This window comes from Panthera leo, chromosome C1 (genome assembly GCF_018350215.1).
Source record: "Panthera leo isolate Ple1 chromosome C1, P.leo_Ple1_pat1.1, whole genome shotgun sequence".
NCBI classification, from domain to species: Eukaryota; Metazoa; Chordata; class Mammalia; order Carnivora; family Felidae; genus Panthera; species Panthera leo.
Window position 1 is genome coordinate 162,740,567 of NC_056686.1, and position 19,027 is coordinate 162,759,593.

A 19,027-nucleotide genomic window follows, 5' to 3' on the forward strand; every position below is an offset into this window, starting at 1 on the left:
CTTGTGTGCACCAAGCTGGTAAAAGGGGGAAGAGCATGCAGAATGCATCTGAGAACTTTTTCCAAGCCAGGTGAGGAAATGGCTTGCACCGCTTGTACTCATATTCCACGGGCTGGATCTGAGCCACATGGCTGTACTGAAGTACACATAAAATCAGAAGATGTGCTCCAGCTGTGTGCCCAGGAAGATGAGAATACGGGTCTGGTGAAGAGCTAGTCCACCTCCGATAAACATCGGTAGCAAAATTAAGTTTAGAACAAAAACGTCAGGCTTGCAATTTGTGTTGTTTTAACGGTCATTAACATAGATCTGCCCTTCTTTTGTTCTGACCCCAGCCCTCCAGGATGTACCCTATCAGTTCACCTGATCTGAGTCTTGAATTGCTAAAATGGAATTTTCCTATGGACATTTTAGTCAAGCAAATGTGATACTGTATAAACTCTGCAAACATTTGATCTAATACCAGTGATGGCATAGGTGGTAAAGATTGGCACAATAACATAGTATTGCCATTACCAGAGGCCACTGTGAAAATTCCACTGCACAAACAGCCCACTGAGAGAAGTTAAATTTTGTATACTCCAGTGAGCATAAAATACATGGTTGCATTTGACTCTAATATGTGTTAATTATGAAAATCAGCTCCAAGCAAAGCAAGCCATAATAATTAAAACCCATCTTTTCATCTCAAAAAAGCCTCCCTCCCTAAAGTATTTATGTATTCTAATGAAACGAAAATAGTTATGGCAAAGCCTAAATAATAAGCTCTATTAAAGTAGTATATACACACACTCCATAATATGTAATTATGTTGCACTTAAATAGCAACCAATACTGAACAAATCCATTCAGTGAACAGCAACAAAATAGATAACAGATTGTGAATGTTGCTACTTCCTTTATTGTTTCTTTCTAGTTGCTGGTATATGTAAGTGGTGAAAGAAAATACCACTTTGGCACGATCCTCACCCTCCTTTAGGCACTCAAAATTTTCAACCGCTGAGATACTGGCTCTAGGACATCAGATAGGATTGACTTCACATGTAATTCCAACCAGTGGTAGTGGCTGCTTGGAACATTGCATAAAATTGTGTGACTCTGTCCAAACTCACTGGGGAGAGTGCCGTGATCAATTAGTGATGTCTGCCCAGGCATAGCAATAGGGAATAGTGATATTCTTGTCCAATGTTTCCAAGCATGATTACATATTTATAAATAGACTGGAGATAAAAGAAAAAGAGAATAAGAAAAGGTCAATTTAGGTCCTTATATTGGATCTACAGTTTATCCTTTCAATTTTAAGAACCAGTAGGGTAAAGCGGACAAATCCCAGAGCCCAAAGCAAGAAGTAGTGCATAGAGTTACTTAAGCTGCTTTTTTTTTTTTTTTTTTGGTTTGGTGTTTGTCTGTTAGTTTTGTTTCCCCAGGCCATCACAATGTAGCTGAGTCATAATGTAGCAATTTCTAATAACTTTGAGCCCCATATCTCAAATCCCTGGGTTCTATAAGTAAATACACAAAGAAACCCTATGTGGCCTATGACTGTTAAATATCAAGGAAAAAAATTAAGATATTTCCCTTTTTCAAGACAGAGCAGCGTAAAGGAATTTGCATATAAAAACCCCAAATACACGTATGATCTAGAGAAAATGTTAAAAACTGCAAGTTTCTCTCCTACTTACATGGAAGATCATAGTGGAACTTCCTTTGGAATCAAAGCATTTCTGGGGCAGAACCAGACGTGATTTTAGTTCTGCAGGGATTCAGAGCAGACCACCCTCCCTTATCACTCAGAAGAAAGAAGGCATGCATTTGCTTACTTGTTTGTTTTTTTTATTGTGCTTGCTGTATTCGTTGTGGGGCAACTTGAGTTTAATCCTAAACGACTCACTTCTTCTTGCACCTCTAACCTCCCACTTTTTCCCCCCCAATGAATCGTCTTTGCCTTGAAGTAAGCTCTTTGCTACATGCAGTGTAACAAATTGCATTTATTTGGACGATCCCATGTTTCTAAAGGTCCGCACATCCCCTGGCTCCAAGATCTCCCTTTCCACAACGGAAGGTTTCCTTGGCACACAAACTCTAACACTGATCTCCCGCTGACCTTAAAGCTTAAGCCATAGAAAGTTAATTTTCATTAATTTTCTTAGCATTTTTATTTTACCATGTAAACATATCCCCAGAGGCTTTATTTCTGAAAGGAGAAATTACTCCCTCCTTCCCTCCCACTTGAATCTACCTTTTAAATTATATTTAAATGAACTGGAATAGATTTAGAACACAGATACGGAATGGTTTCTACACAATTGACTGAAAAAGGGAGATTTTATTGTCACATATTCTTTTTTTTTTTTAATTTTTTTTTTAACGTTTATTTATTTTTGAGACAGAGAGAGACAGAGCATGAACAGGGGAGGATCAGAGAGAGAGGGAGACACAGAATCCAAAACAGGCTCCAGGCTCTGAGCGGTCAACACAGAGCCTGACGCGGGGCTCGAACTCACGGACCGTGAGATCATGACCTGAGCCGAAGTCAGACACTTAACCGACTGAGCCACCCAGGCGCCCCTATTGTCACATATTCTTAAGTCCTGCTATTCTCTATGTTTACAACCTCATAGTGATCTACAAAACTCAAGTTCTAATTTTTCTCCATTTCACACCGCAGCTGAGTCATTCTCTTCCTATTGTAGAGGGAAGGACTTGTACTAGGTCTTTCATTTTCAACCTAAGAACGGGTATCAATGAGTCTGAAACTTTGTCTTTTCCACATAGGTAAATATAAATGTTGATGCTATGAGGGAAAGTTATCGATGATAATTATAAACTCGTTGGTAGATTTAAAATGTTCTGTAAAGTTTTAACTTTATCCATCACCAAAATATCAGCCTTTTCCCCACAGCAGGACTACGATTGGCTTGTTTGCTGCTGCCGCTGTCAGTCACTCAGAGACGAAACGATAACTAAAAATTCTTAGACCCCTAATGAAAATTTGAGAGCCGGTGCCTAGACAACATGGAGGAGATAGGACTTGTCACAGATCAGCGTAGAAGGGGTATTCCACAGCACCTTGGTCAATCAAGCACTGGGCAGAAAGTTCTCCTTGAGTGTCCTGTTTTGATTCTATAGAGTGTGTATTAGTATATTAATATATAATGTATTTTAGGATATTAACATTATACATTATATATTTGAATATTACATATTAGTATGTCAGTAATTATCTGTACTAGAATATTATATTCACATATTTAATATTTGATACTTTAAGTATATATGTTTTTTACTTCTCTTCCCTACTGAATACGGCTCCGATTGTGTTCCCAAATGAAATCTGCTTTGGAATAATTGATTTTATTTAATGGCCTGTTATTTGCCAGTTTGTTTTTTATTGATAATTTGATTGGCTACAGGAGTAGGGACCTCTGTGGGGCAGGAGGTATAACCACCCGCAGAAGTGCTGGAGAGAGACCAATTGGAAGAGCCAAGGGTGAGCTCGAGATCAACCAGCAAATGGTCAACAGCAAAACAGATGGGAGCCCTTTATCATCTCCGGGCACTTTCCAAACATAGAAATCAATAATAATTAAAGCAGATTATGAAAAGGCAATACTGGATAGTTAAATCTTTGGGCTTGATTGAAACTGAGCTCCATGCTTGCACGTGGAAATTTCCTCCACGGAGAGGGTTCAAGGCTTGTCAGAGAGAATAAAATAAAGCTGTAGATTGGGTTAAGGCTCGGAAGCACAGCTAATACTTCCTCGTCATCATAAATTATATACACACATATACGTGCATATATGTATACGTATGTGTCTATTTATGTGTGTGTATATTTCTGGTATATGAGGATTGTGCAGTTGCACAATTACAACGTATATACACATTCCAGAAATCAGCATCACAAGGGGAACTTTGTACTGTTTTCTGGGCTGTTGGTAAGCCCTTTCTTGTCCATCCCTAATGTGATAGTTTTTGTTGGGCTTGTGGGTAACTCTGGAGCTAGAACTCAAAGCGAATTCCCAACCTCACAGAAAGTCTCAAGGAGGCTAAAAACCAAAAACACTAAACAACTAGGCAAAAAATGAATTACTTATCTGGGCCAATGCCTGCAACAGGGTTTAAGCAGCATAATAAAAACGCATTACCGTCCTAGTATCTTGGCACAGTGTAAGGAATTTTCCCCAAAGATCATGCAAATCCCGATTTCCTGACGCTATGTAACTTCCATATCTGCAGGAAAGGCAGTCTTTCAGTGAAGGCAGTCAAGGGGGAAGGAAATAAAAAGTGAATCAGTCTCTGGGCTATCGGGGTTTGGAGAGCAAAGGGGCAGACATTGCTCATCGAGAGGGGCTGAGCGGCTGGAGAAGACTGCAGCGGTCAAAAAGGTGAAAGGTCCACCACATCCCACGTAGCCATTTTGCCAGGCAGCAGTAGGGACTCCGAAGGCCACGCAAGTGAAGGGCAGAATGACTGCCGCTTCCAGGAGAGGCAGAGTGTCTACACATAGCTGTGGCCACGGGCAAAGCAATGGTGCTTTGAGGGGAGATTCTGGAAGAAGGGAAAGCCTCACTAAACAGCGAGATAGCAAGCAGGGTTCACCCACGGCACCGATGGATTTCGGTTCACGTGGCCCCACTCAGCCTACCGACACTCCTCTTCTCCAGCACTGCTTGCCAGCCTGTGGCCTCCAGCCTATTCTCTCCTCTGCTCCCGATTTTCTGTCTTCTCAGTTTATCCCATACACTGCTGAGCACATGACCTTTCTGCAAAGTCTGCCCAAGCAGAGTTAGTCTTCCGTGTCTCCTCTGTGCTTCCCTGGCTCCTAGAGCCTTTATCTCTCTGCACTGCCATGATCTCTGTATGCATCTGCTCTACCCACCTCTAAGTGGCTTTCAGAAAGACAGGGGTGGCCTCAAACACAAGTCTGTAAGCCCAGGGCTTCATGCACTCACTGCTGAGTCCGTCCTCCCATGGTCATTTCCATTTCAGGAAATGGCTGATCCGACCTTCCAGTTATTCGGGTCAAGAACCCAGTAGTCATTCTCGATTCCTTCCTTTCCCTCTTGAACTCTTCTGTGCCCTGGCCCAGAGTTCAAGATCTGGACCTGCATTATCTAAACCAATGGTTCTCAACTCTGTATGTCAGAAACAAGTGAGAAACCAAAAGCATTTAAAAAAATGACCGGCGCTCTAGCCCCACACCAGACCAGTTAAATATGGGGCAGGGTTTAAGGTCCAAGCATGGGCATTAAAAGACAAGAGAAAAACCAAGTGGAAGCTTCTTAAAGCTGATGCCAATGTGCAGTCAGGATTGAGGAACCTGGACTCAGGTGCTGTATTAAGGATGGGAAAATCCCCAGCCCTCAACCTACACCTTGACCCAAGATGAAAAATCTGGGATAAGAACTCGGGTTTTCTCTTTTCTTACAGCCTCTCTATTTAACCACTCTGCACACTCATCTCAGTCTGACCCAAGTGAGGCTTCTAATATCTACCCCTAGTGACCCCCTGCTTTCCAAATGGTTTGCCTTCCTCATTCATTTAGCCTCGGCCATTGCTCCTGAACCCCGAGGACCCTTTTAGTGTACTTTTCAGTGTGCATGAAAATAATGTAATGTCAGCACCTATGATTTGTAGCTAATGGTGCACAAAATGATTAAGCTATTTCAGTAGAACCCACTACGGTCTTATAAATACTAGGAAGCTTCAAGTTGGTTACTTTAGATTTGATATCCTTTTAGAGGCTGCTTCCGGGCTTCCCCCGCAAAAGCTCTTGGGATAACCTGTTGGCTGTGGACTTTGGGGAGGCTGAAAAGCTATCTTGCACCCTTGCTCTTGGGATGCCATCCGCTGAGGTTAGTGAGAGAGGCCCTCCTCAGAGCCGCTGCAACCTTGGCTTTCAGAAGCGGCATGGTCTGCATGACCCCAATTCCTTTCCTAGATGGAGTTGTTTTAGTTTTCACAATTGCTGCTGGCATTGAAAGAAGGTGAAGCGAGAATGTGGAACTGATCTACAAATAACCGTAGCTTTGTTCCCAGGTTCCCAAGGACACATGAATATCAAAATAAAGCCAATGCCGGGGGGGGGGGGTTCAACCCAAGTTCATCCTTCTAAAAGGACATGGGTGGCTTATCGGTCCACTTGGCCTCCACCTAGTTCCTCTGCTCTCACCAGGTGGCCTCACGCTTGCACTTCCCAGACTACCGAATGCTTATTCCTTCCAGCCCAGGCCCAGCTCTGCTCCTTCCCTTTTCTCCCTGGGAGGTTCATTTGCTCTGAAGCCTGTAATCTGTAAATAACCTGTGCTGGGTGAACTATGGAAGCTGAACATAAAGGATGTGTTTAAAATGTTCCGAGATGTGTGAGCTTAGTCTGTGCCACTATGGTTCACTTTGGGTCCCAGCAGCAAAAAACCCTGGTGAAGTATGACAGGATGACTGACAGGAAATGAACATATTAGCAGAACCTCACGGTTTATCTTCCTCAGGGTAACACAGGCAGTATCTTATTCAGATGCTCCCTTAAGACCTGCTATAGCTTCCTATGCCTAAGCCTCCCACAGCGGGCATTCAGGATTGGGGACCACTAGTTTACCAGTTTAAATCAGGTGTTTAGGTGAAAGTGAGTTATTTGGAGCTAAGGAGGGGCCACAGTTAACCACTGTGTGCTATTTTCTCCTGATGTCAGTGTGAACCCCAGTTGCCCCTGAACCAACACATGTGCACAAGCCTGCTTCATCCTGGCCCACTTCACTCATGCCTGCCATGCCCCCCCCCGCCCCCGCCCCCCAGTCCCCACTCCACACTAGACATCCGCTCCTTGAGCACATAAGAGCACGGACTAGGGCTTTCTTGTGGAGATCTCAACCCAATATGTAATGTCTGATCAATGATTACCAGGAATATAAGGGAGCAGGATGACATAAATAGAAGAATTATCAACCCATTGAAACGGACCCAGAATTGACCTAGATGTTAGAATTCGCATAATAAAACATTAAAACAGTCATAACTGCCTTTCAGACATTTGAAAAGTAAGTAGAGGCAGGGTAGATACACAAAGGATGCAAACTGAACTTCTAGAGAGGAAATGTCTGAAATGGAAAATATGTTGGAAGCAATTAACAGCAGATTAGAGATTGTTGAAGAAAAGAGGAGCGGACTTGAAGGCATAGCTATAAAAACTAGCCCGAGTGAAACTTGCAGAACAAAGAGAATCCAGAAAAATTAAAAGAGCAACGGTGAGCTGTGGGACGACTTCAAGCTACTAAAAGTGGAGTGCCCAAGGGAGAGAAGAAAGGAGGAGAGAAAGAAAAAGAAAAATATTTGAAGAAAACGTGGCTAGAAAATTTCCAGATTTGATGAAAAAAGACTCACACACCTAGGAAGCTCAAAGAACAACAAGCACAAGAAACATGAAGAAAACCACACCAAGTCACACCACAATAAAATTGCTCGAAATTAGTGATAAAGAGAAAATCTTCAAAGCAGCCAGAAAGTCTTTTTTTTTTTTTTTAATTTTTTAACGTTTTATTTATTTTTGAGACAGGGAGAGACAGAGCATGAACAGGGGAGGGTCAGAGAGAGGGAGACACAGAATCTGAAACAGGCTCCAGGCTCTGCGCTGTCAGCACAGAGCCTGACGCGGGGCTCGAACTCACAGACCGCGAGATCATGACCTGAGCCGAAGTCGGCCGCTTAACCGACTGAGCCACCCAGGCGCCCCAGCCAGAAAGTCTTAAAAACACTTTATGGATAGAGGAATAAATACAAGACTTAGAGTAGCTTTCTTGTCAGAAATAATGCAAACAGGAAGACAGCAGTGCAGTGTTTTTAAATTTCTGAAACACACACACACTCACACACATGTGCACACACGCGCGCGCGCACACACACACACACACACACGTCAGCAAAAACTAAACCCAGTGAAAAATCTTTTAAAAAATGAAAGTAAAATGAGGAACTTTTAGACATACCAAAGCTGAACTATTTCATCACCAGCAGACCAATTAAGAAATGTTAAAGAGACTCCTTTAGGCAGAGAGAAAACGATGCCAGGTGGAAGTATCAACCTAGATGAAGCAATGGAGAGTGCCAGAAAGGATGTCTACATGGATAAATAGGTAAGATGCTTTCCTTATTAGTTAAATCTCTTTCAAAGACAATTGACCATTTAAGTAAGAGATAATACAATACACTGTGCAGTTTATAACAAATGCATAAATAAAACACATGGCAAAAACAGCATAAAGATTGGGAGGGTGAATCTTGAAAACTTTACTGTAGTGAATGATTCTACTCTCGTGAGTTGTCCAGAATAGGCAAATCTACAGAGACAGAAAGGAGATTAGTGGTTGCCTAGGGTCGGCAGGGATACAGGGATCAGATAATGGTTAAGGGGTATAGGCTTCTCTTAGGGATAATAAAAATGGTCTTAATTTGAGTATGGTGATGGGTATACAACTCTATGAATACACTAAAAGCCATTGAGCTGTGCACTTCAAATGAGTGACGTGTATAGTATGTGAATTATATCTCAATGAAGCTGTTTCAAAAATATTTAAGAAATAATAGCAATTCTATGTAAGAAATGAAAACCCCATGAGGTCATTATCTCTCACAAGCATAGATGAAAAAATTATGAACAAAATGTTAGCAAATCAATTCAATAATAAACAAAAGGATAATATATCATGATCGGGTTTATCCCAGGAATGCAGGGTTGGTTTAACATTAGAAAACCAATCACCATATAAGAAACAAAAACAAAACAAAAACAACTCACATGATCATCTTAATAGACATAAAAAAAATCATCTGACAAAATCCAACTTTCATTTCACACAAGAACTTTAAGCAAACTAGTAAGGGAAGGGAACTTCCTTAACCTGATAAAAGGCATGTACAAAAAACCTACAGCAAACATATATTTACTGGTAAAGACTTAATCCTCTCCCCTTAAGGTCAAAAACAAGACTGGAATATCTTTGTTTGCCACTTGTATTCAATATTGTAGTCAAAGTTTTAGTGCAGTCAGTCAAGGCAAAGAGATAAAAGGCATCCCAACTGAAAAAATAAATAAAATTACCCTCATTTACAAGCCACGTAATTGTTTACAAAGAAAATCTAATAGAATCTACAAAAAGCTGTTAGAACTAATAACTGAACTTGGCAATATTGCAAGATATAAGATCAACATATAAAAATTAGTAGTATTTTATATACTAACAACAAAGATTCAGAAATCTAAATATAAAGCAATAACAATAATTTAATTCATTGATGTTAAAAATCAGTAAAATTTTTGGGTGCCTGTGCCTCAGTTGGTTGAGCAACCAACTCTTGGTTTCAGCTCAGGTCATGATCTCACGGTTTGTGAGTTCAAGCCCCACATCGGGCTCTGTGCTGACAGTGAGGAGCCTGCCTGAGAGTCTCTCTCCCTCTCTCTGCCCCTCCTCTGTGCATGCTCTCTCTCTCAAAATAAGTAAATAAACTTTTTCAGAAAACATTTTAAAAATCAGTAACATTTTAAATGGATACAATTTATAACTGGTATATTTAGGGATAAATATGAAAAGATGCAAGATCTGTACACTGAAAACTACAAAATATTACTGAGAGAAAACAAAGAAGACCTAAATAACTGAAGGAAGTTACCTTGCTCATGGGTTGGAAGGCTCAATATTGTTACAATGTTACTTCTTTCCAAATCGGTCCATATATTCAACAGAACCCCAATAAAAATATCAGCTTGCTTTCTTATAGATAGTGGCAAAAAGAGTCTAACATTTGTATGGGGCTAGAAATGACCTAGAATAGGCAAAGTACATTTGAAAAAGGAACAGAGTTGGAGAGCTAGTGGTGTCAGTTATCAAGACCTACAGTTATAGGGTTACAGGAATCAGACAGGGTGGTATTGACGTAAAGTAGACAAATGGATCAATGGAACAGGACAGAGAATTCGAAATAGATCTAGCGGTATATAGAGAACAGCTTTTTGACAACTGGGCAGAATACTTGAACAAACACCTCACTGAAGAAGATATATGGATGGCAAATAAGCACATGAAAAGATGCTCAATATCATCACTAGTCATTAGGGGAATGAAAATTAAAACCCCAGAGAGATATTGCTATACGTCTATTAAAATGGCTAAAATGAAAACCACTGACCATATCAGGTGTTGGTCAGGATGTGGAGGGACTGGAACGTTCGTACACTGTTGGCAGGAGTGTAAACAGATAGGACAGCTTTGGAAAACACTTTGGCGTGTACTCCAGTCATCGTATTCCTAGGTGTTTATCCAGTAGAAAGAACGGATATGTCCATACCAAGTCAGGTGTGAATGTTTGTAGCAGTTTCATCTGTACTTGCCAAAACCTGAAAACAGGCCAGATGACCATCAGCAGGTGACTTGGATAAATAAACCATGGTATATACCTACCATGGAATGTTCCTTGATAATAAAAGGGAGCGAGTTACTGATAAACGCAAAAACATGGATGAATCTCAACATCATACTTTGTGAAAGAAGCCAGATACACAAAAAAAGAATACACAATGAATGCACCTATTCATATAAAACTCTAGAAAATGGAAACCAATCTATGGCGACAGAAAACATTGCAGTGGTTTCCTGGGAAGGAGGAGCAGGGAGGTTGGGAGGAAAGGCTTACACAAGGGCATTAGGAAATTTGGGGGCCATAGATATGGCCTCGATGATTAAGATGGCTTCACAGGTGCGTACATAAGTCAAACTCAAATTGTATACTTTAAATGGTGCAGTTTTCTGTGTCTCAGTTATAGCTGCTTTAAAAAAGTGATAACAAAGTTGGCAGAATAAGGAAAGACTGAAAAGAAATGCATCTCTTATCCTGATTTTCATGATAGGCGTCGGGGTTTTCCTGGATCCCAGCTGTGCAACATCACAGGGGACCCTGGTCCCCATGCCCTCCTGTAGCTCCTACCTGTGCTGCTCCATTCCTGCTCCCTCTGCACTTACATGTCTGACATTTAAAGAATTTTATAAGGAACTGTGAATGAACAGCCCATTAAGTGACTCATAAAAGTGATTTGTATAAGAATAGCTTCTCCTGTAACCGGAAGGTGGGGAGTGGCGAACTGATAAGTTTCTCGCTCCTGGTCTCAGTTGGGAAGGTCTTGGCCCTTTTGGGGGTAGCCTAAGGAAAGCCAGGAAGTATCATGTCAACTTAACCCAAACTAGGTCATGTTTACACCCTTTTATGGTAAATTCACGATCAGGTGGTCAACTGTTACAGACTTGCGAAGAAAGTTCTAGTTGCCCCGCGTGCCCCGCCTACCATGTGTGAATGTCAGACATTCTCCTAGTGGCAGTCTTTTTAAAAAATACATCGTAAGCACTGACACTGCATCCGATCCAAATGGGAATGCTGTGTTCTCATTTCGGAGAGTTTTCCATACCATACCATTCCATTGCCTTGTAGCCAAGTCTGTTGGCCTTCAGAGAAGGCCAACCCACTGTGCTCCACAAATAGCCAGCCACCTTTGCTGAGGAGCCTCTAACGCGAAAGACACGAAAGCGACGTTAACTTACAAAATAAAGAACTACTTAACAGCGTGGAACGGTGCATAAAAAAGGATGGACTGGTTTGAAAGTAGAGTTAATTACGGAACACCAATGGCGACCAATATATGCCAGGCTTTCTTGAACGTTCATTTTATTTTTAGCTAAGAACAAACCCCAAGTGTCCTCATGATATGCATACTATTTCTCCTAAGCATCTAATCTGCATTTTCTTTTTTCCTCTTTTTTTTTTTTTTTTTTTTTTTTAAACTAACACGAGAATGTCACAACTGTTCCTATTCTGCACCAGGCTCTGCTTTCGCAGCAGAAACAGGTTTTATGCCGGAGCAAGTATTGATGTCTGTGAGAGCGTGCTGCCTGCTGCAGTGTTTACCTTCGCTGGGGCTGCCTGGCTATTGTCGAGCCAGTTGAAATGATTCATGGGTCTGACAGATGTCTGGTACAGCTGGATGTGTCCTTGATTATCCCAAAAGTCTGGACAGCACTGTCATTCACCATTGCCCAAATTATCTTTGTATTGACTGTGGAACCCTCTGTGACAGTACTGTAATGGCTAATTACCCAAGATACCTTTGGTACTCACTTCCTAATGGTTTCGTGGAAGAAGAAAAAGACCGTAGGAAAATGAGAAAAAACACACCGAGAAAATAACATCCTGTTCTTTGCAAAGCACGCGGACTCTGGCGGGACACAGAATATATATTTATTTGCTATCATGCAGTTTATGCTAATGAAATCCAGGGCCACAATAGTGAAAGCATAGATTTCTCAGGAAACACATAAGGAGGAAATACAATGTAAAGAACCTTGACAGTGATAAATTATGGACAATAGAAGGAGCTATTAGCTGTGAGAGAATTGTATGTATAACATACTTGAAAAAGGAATGACGAGTGGCCATTTGCCTACCTCATATGTTGCAGGGGGAAAAAAGAACATGTTCTGTTTAGCAAATAACCTCCCCAGAAATAGAGAAGAGGGAGGGAGAAAGGAGGGGATCCTTAGCAAAGCTGCCCGAAGGAACAAGAATTGAAAGCTGAGGTTTCATTTTTTTCCCCATAATGCCATAAATTAGCACATTTTGACAAACATAGCTCCCACAAAGCAGATATATATTAGGGGGAAAAAAGATAAGGGAATAGAGGGTGCAAAATCCCATTTTGACTTTTAGTGGAGATGATGAGATCCCAGGAGGGCAGACAAAGCAGACTGGGAACAGCTTTTCACACAAAGAATACAGTAATTTGCCACGTCCTGTCCAGGCTGTGTTTGAATGTCACTCCTGTCTTAATTACCAGACTAACAAAGCTATTCTGTTATTCTGGAATCTCTGCCACGGTCCCTGCAATGTGAGACAGCGGTCGGGAAGCATTGCTCATGGATCATTACTAAGAGAGTAGGCGAGGCAGGAGCCTTCCGAGGCAGTGGGAACAGTGGGGCCACCGGGGGGTAGGGAACAGTACTCTTCACGGAGGACTGAACTCTCGCTCTCGGGTTTTGGAGTGCGTAGGTGGGCACAGCTGGATGCGTCAGCTTGTGCCGAAGTCTGGGACCAAGTCTGGGACCGTAGTGCTTCTACTCCACGTGCCCTTTGGGTGAGATGAAGCGTCCCACTTCTCCCCTCCCTGTCAACCTCATGCCAGGTACCCATAACACCTAAGACGTAATCCACCTGAACGCGAAGCCTTGGTTACTGAAATTCTAACTCAACCAAACTGTCCTTTTAACTGAAGATAAAGAAGAAAGCCCTTCTCGTTTCAACCCGTTGCTGAAGGCAGTACGTAAGCGTCATGGCACCCTTCTGGGTATTTCTTGGGCTAGTCTTCCGTGTTTCGGAGACACCTCAATCATTCTCACCAAGGACCACGGGGGTGGTTTAGGTGAGGAAGGTGCAGAAGTTTGCGCTGTATGTGCCCTGAGCTCTGGGCTGATGAACATCCTGGGTGGTGATTGTTTAGACACAGCCTAACAATTCTGTACCCTGTTGGCACTCATCACATCTTCCTCCTTGAAAAGAACTTAGAGTGAGACAATTTAGCGCATTGTAGGCTGGTTAGTTGAAGTGTTTTGTACTTAAAAAGAAGCTTGCTGCATTTTGAAAACATCCAAATGATGTATTTATATTTCTTTTTTCATTAGGATTGGGGAATGATACAATGATGACACATTATAGAAAAAGAGAGGGAAGTGAAACATAAATCTTTGGTTCTACGCTCATCCCCAGGGAATAGTTCTCTGTCTTTTATATTCACTAAAGTTATTATTTTTAAAAAAATTTTTAACGTTTATTCATTTTTTTGATAGAGACACAGCATGAATGAGGGGGGGCAGAGAGAGAGGGAGACACAGAATCCGAAGCAGGTTCCAGGCTCTGAGCTGTCAGCACAGGGTCCCAAGCGGGGCTTGAACTCACAAACCGCGAGATCACGACCTGAGCCGAAGTCGGACGCTTAACCAACTGAGCCCCCCAGGTGCCCCTATATTCACTAAAATTATTAAACACAGACAATTTCCTGATCACATTTGACCTATAATCATTAGAACTTTACTTGGAGAAGCTGGACATTGACCCAAAAGTATGCTACAAAGTATCAGAATGATTATTTTGTCAATCTTTAGTAAGTAAAGCTTACTAAAAAAGTAAATCGTTCTTATTTCTTCTCTGTACTTTTTAAGAGTCTAAGAAAGGGAAGATTTCAAGGCTACAAAACCTGGCTTGTCTTTCATATAAAGGTGCCATCCGTCCTAAGACAAGGCATGACAAATGTAGCTAGAATGGCAAATTCTAGTATAGTGTGGAGCTTGTGTGGAAGTTACTTCTCAAAAGGAAATAATGGTTTCAGGCTTCTAAAACCCCTGCTTATATGAATAGGATTTAGGGAAGAAATGAAAGGAGGGTCTGAAAATAAAGCAGGTAGCCAAAGCTTGGAGAGAGGCCTATCTCATTATAAGCAGATAATAGAACTTCTCTGTTACGTTGGGCTTTGAATTATTTCATAACTATATTAAAAACATGTCATGTAGTCACCTGTTTCTGTTTCCGTCTCTCCTTACAGATGTGATACACAACTTAAAGTTAAAAGGATAATCTCTTAAAATGCCTTCGGTTGTAATGACTTCTCTGAAAGATGGAAAACTCAAAAGCGAAACCAGAAAAAGGCAGAAAAAAACATACTGATGCATTGTTATGAAATAAAAGTACTGTCTTATGAATAAAACTGTAAAAATGTATATTTATAATGGTCAGCCTAGAACTAATTATTGTGGATGGAAGGCACACATGTTGTACTCACTAACTCACTCAGTGACAGTGAGAGACCAAAATGCTAGAGGGGGAGAAAAACCGTCATAAAAGAAAGAAAATAAAAGAGAGAGAGAGAGAAGAAAAAGGCAGCTCTGTGTGTTGACTTAAGAATTTGCCATTGAAGATCTGAAAGCATTTCCTGGGTGCGATTAGTAATCAGTTATGTTACAAATAAAAACCCGTGTCACGGAAACATCTAGGAGGAGATGCAAACTCAGATACTTACAGGGGCCAGGCGCCAGGCAGGAACGTAATGGGCTGGCTGGTGGAGGTGTGACAAACGAGTGTGCCCAAACTAATGAGAGTATTTCCACCAAGTATCGCCATGTGGGAACGTAAGCCTAATTTTGCCGGATCTCTTACCTTTTCAGGAAAACCTGAAAATCCAAATGTTTCGAGGTTATGAGCCCCTGTGGCCCCACAAGCTCCTAGTCTGCACGAGCTAGCCAAGTTCAGGGGATAGAGCTGGGTTGGGAGACGCTTATTGTATCCAGTGGATTATTATTATTATTCAATAGATAGTGAGAACCACAGAGAACAGACGCTGTTTGATATTAAGTCCTACATGGTTGATTGCAACAGGGTGCTTACATGCAGATACTTTAATTCGGTTAGTAGCACTTGTCGCATCTTATGCCATCTAATTCACATGGTCACAGAGATGAAGGTCTTTCTACACTGCCCACTTTATAGGTTCCTCCTGTCACAGTGGTCTTTGCCTAGGCTCTCCTTCCCGATCTTCGTCATCTAGAAGACCCAACTCATTCTTTTTAAAAAAATGTTTAACAATGTTTATTTATATTTGAGGGGGGGAGGAGGGAGAGAGAGACAGTGGGCGAGCAGGGGAGGGGCAGAGAGAGAGAGAGAGACACAGAAAGAATCTGAAGCAGGATCCAGGCTCTGAGCTTTCAGCACAGGTGTGGGGCTTGAACTCACGAGCCGTGAGATCATGACCTGAGCCAAAGCCGGATGCTTACCCGACCGAGCCACCCAGGCGCCCCAGCCCCAGCTCATTCTTCAGGGCTCTGAGGAAACTTTCGTCATGTCTTTAGCTGGGCTGGGGCCTTGTGTCATTACCCCTGGACCTCTCCTCTGCTGCCCTATGACATATATGAATATGTAATTTTTATTGTTGGTATTCCCTCCTAGACTCTAGGCATCGTGAGGACAGGGAACGACGTCTTTACTCTCAGCACCTGCTTCAACGTCCGGTTGTATTTATGGTTTGCAGAAAGAGAGACATTTCAATGAGTCATATAAAAATTTACATAGGTGCCCAAAGATTATTCCTGTCATTCAGAATCTTCTCTGCAGAGCCTAAATGAAAACTATATTTTATCTACTGTCAGGTGGACTTGTTACATATTTCTGAGAGTTCTTCTGAATCTCCTCTGTTCAGCTGGAGACTCCTTAATCTTTCTGGAGTTCCCGTTTCTCTTTTTCTGATATGTATACATCATGGAGGTTTCCTTAAAATGTCCTTTTAGAACACATGCTCTGCTTTGTCCAGATGACAGGAAGGAAGAAAAATACTAATTGCGGTAAATTGTAAAAATAGCCACAAATTATTTCCCTCTCTGTATCCATGCTCTTAGATGGTCCCCTCACACAAGACTTGGCTATGTGGCTTGTTTTGGCCAATGTGACAACTCAAATACGATGCAAGCAGAGACTTAGGCACTTGGAAATATTCTCGCTCCCTGTTCTTGGAAACCCTGTGACCGCCATCATGTAAATAGGCTGGGCTACTGAGGATATGTAGGCCAATTATCTTCATTACTGCAGCCAGTAGCCTGTAGACAGACAGGTCAGTGAGGCCATTAGACTAACCAGTCTCCAGGCGACCTGCTGTCCGACTGCAGTTTGTATGAGTAAACCCAGGCAAGCCCCGCCTCTGTTGCTGGACCACAGAATTGTGAGTTAATAAATAACTGTTGTTTTAAGCTACAAAGTTTTGGGGTGGTTTGTTATGTAGCAACAACTAACTGATACACCATTTTTCAGCGTTGTGGCGCTGTTTCCACAAGACTAGACTGGAAAATCTGGATCTCAATTCTCCCTCCCCCTCCCCACTCCACCTATGCACGATTACTGTTAGCTTCAAAACTGCAGAAGCCATTCAACGTGGGAGAGCAGCTGATAGAGATAGGGAATGCGAGCGAGCGAAAGGGACAGAGTTCAATGCTGTTCTCCCAATAGCCCCTCTCCAGGGCTCATTAACACCAGAATGTGAGCAGCCAGCCGATCTGACAGTGTGGAAAGAAGAGGAAGAAGAGAGTGGGTGGTAGTGAGAGTCAAGCCGCCTGCCGCTAAAATCTTACACAGAGAAAATAAAAGAACCTAGTGTTCTGGCATTGGATCACAATGTCCTTATTATATTTAAAAAATCCAGTTAAAATTTCTAGCCCCTGAAGGCTAAAGAATAAAGCCAAGCAAATATGGGGACTATGCAGTGTATCGTTTTAATGTAGAGAAAACATACCCATTAGATGTGGAAGCCTGCCTTTGTTTGAGGCCCTTAAGCCTTTCTTAGCATTTTTAGGAAAACTCGTTGAAAGTAAACATTTGTTACTTTCTAAAATGCTGCTCTGGAATTTTTGTTTTTGTGCTGAATCTTGACATAGTAATTTAGCAAAGCAAGAACCACACAAAATGTAGCATGTTGTTGCAGAGTTAGGGTAGAAGAGGGTGAGTGTTTACTGAGTGCTCGCTATTTGCCAGGACTTTAGCTCATGTAATCTTTGCAACCACCCTATGGAGATTCTGTTTTATCTTTTATTAAAGAGATGAGGTTCCAAGAGGTTAAGTAACTTGGCCAAGGGCGCACAGTAGTTGGTAAGGTTATAAATTATAGACACAGACGTCAGTTGGAATCCACTGGCCATGTTACCTCAGCAATAATATGGTACTTAATCATTAGCAATAATAATAATGATGATTTTTATCAAGCCCTTAATTATAGAACATTTTTCATTAAAAAATAATAGCTGAAAATTATTGAGAGTTTATATGTCAGCAATGTTCTAAGCACATTACGCATAATAAATAGTTTAATCCTCACAAAAACCCTACGAGGTAGGTGTATATATTGTCTCCGTTTTCGAGATAATGAAACCGAGGCACAAAGAGCTCAATTTGCCGGAAGTTGCATAATAAGCGAGGGATGATGCAGATACGGAATTTAGATCTGTCAAAGCCCAACACTTTCTATTAAACCATGCATCTTCACTTTTATGTTTTCCCCCAAATAACTGTGATAGATTTTCAGCTCATTGCTCTAACATCTGCTGGGACGCTGGGTCTCCAAATGAAAGGGTGAGCGGTCACTACTTAGAAAGTCTCAAAGAAAGCCAGCCCCCTGGAATATACCCTCAATGAGATTACCCGCCCCCCCCCCCCCCCCCCCCATATCTTGTTCCAAGAATCGAATCCCTCTCCTGGAGCATAGTGTCTGACAAGTGGTAGGAGCTCAATTCATATGTGCTGCATGGATTCAGTTCTCCTCTACAAGTAGTCGTAGAGGGGACAGAGGACGTAATGCTAGACGGCCCTTTGGGCTTTTGGTAGACAGATACTATATTCGTGTCCTGGGACTTCTGTAACAAAGTACCGCGGTCTGGGTGGTTTAAAACATCAGAAATGTATCCTCCCCTGGTTCTGGAGGCTTAGAAATCTTGAAATCAAGGGTCTGGCAGGGCCATGCGCTCTCCAAAAACTTTAGGGAAGGAACCTTCCATACCTTCTCCTTTGCCTCTTCCACAAACCAAAGAATGCCATACAATGTGGCTTATGGCGCCATAATTCCAACCTCTGCCCCTGGCTGTATTCCCTCTGTGTGTGTGTCCGTGTCTGAATTTCCCTCTTTTTAGAAGCACACCAGTCATATTGGGTTCAGGGCCAACCTTGAATCCAGTATGACCTCACATACTGTGAGGTCACAAGTATAACTTGCTCACATCTGCAAAGACCCTATTTCCAAATAAAGTCACATTCACAGGTTCCAGGTGAGTGAATTTGGAGGAGAGGGAATAATTCAACCCAGTATGGTTTATAAATGTAAAATATGTTGATGTTTGCAGGGCTAAACATAAGAAGAGGCAGGACCAAGCATACCTGGTCAAGGCTGGGAATGGCCTCACCCACCCCCAAC

General features: G+C 41.9%; 1 long non-coding RNA gene across 1 annotated transcript; it reads right to left on the reverse strand.

The window, feature by feature from the left end:
- Positions 1–885: 885 nt before the first annotated feature.
- LOC122226274 lies at positions 886–18,723 on the reverse strand. Its single transcript, XR_006205549.1, has 2 exons — positions 18,617–18,723; positions 886–1,220 (listed from the first exon to the last, which is right to left on the reverse strand). It is a non-coding gene; the product is annotated as an uncharacterized LOC122226274 (long non-coding RNA).
- Between the last annotated feature and the right edge of the window lie 304 nt (positions 18,724–19,027).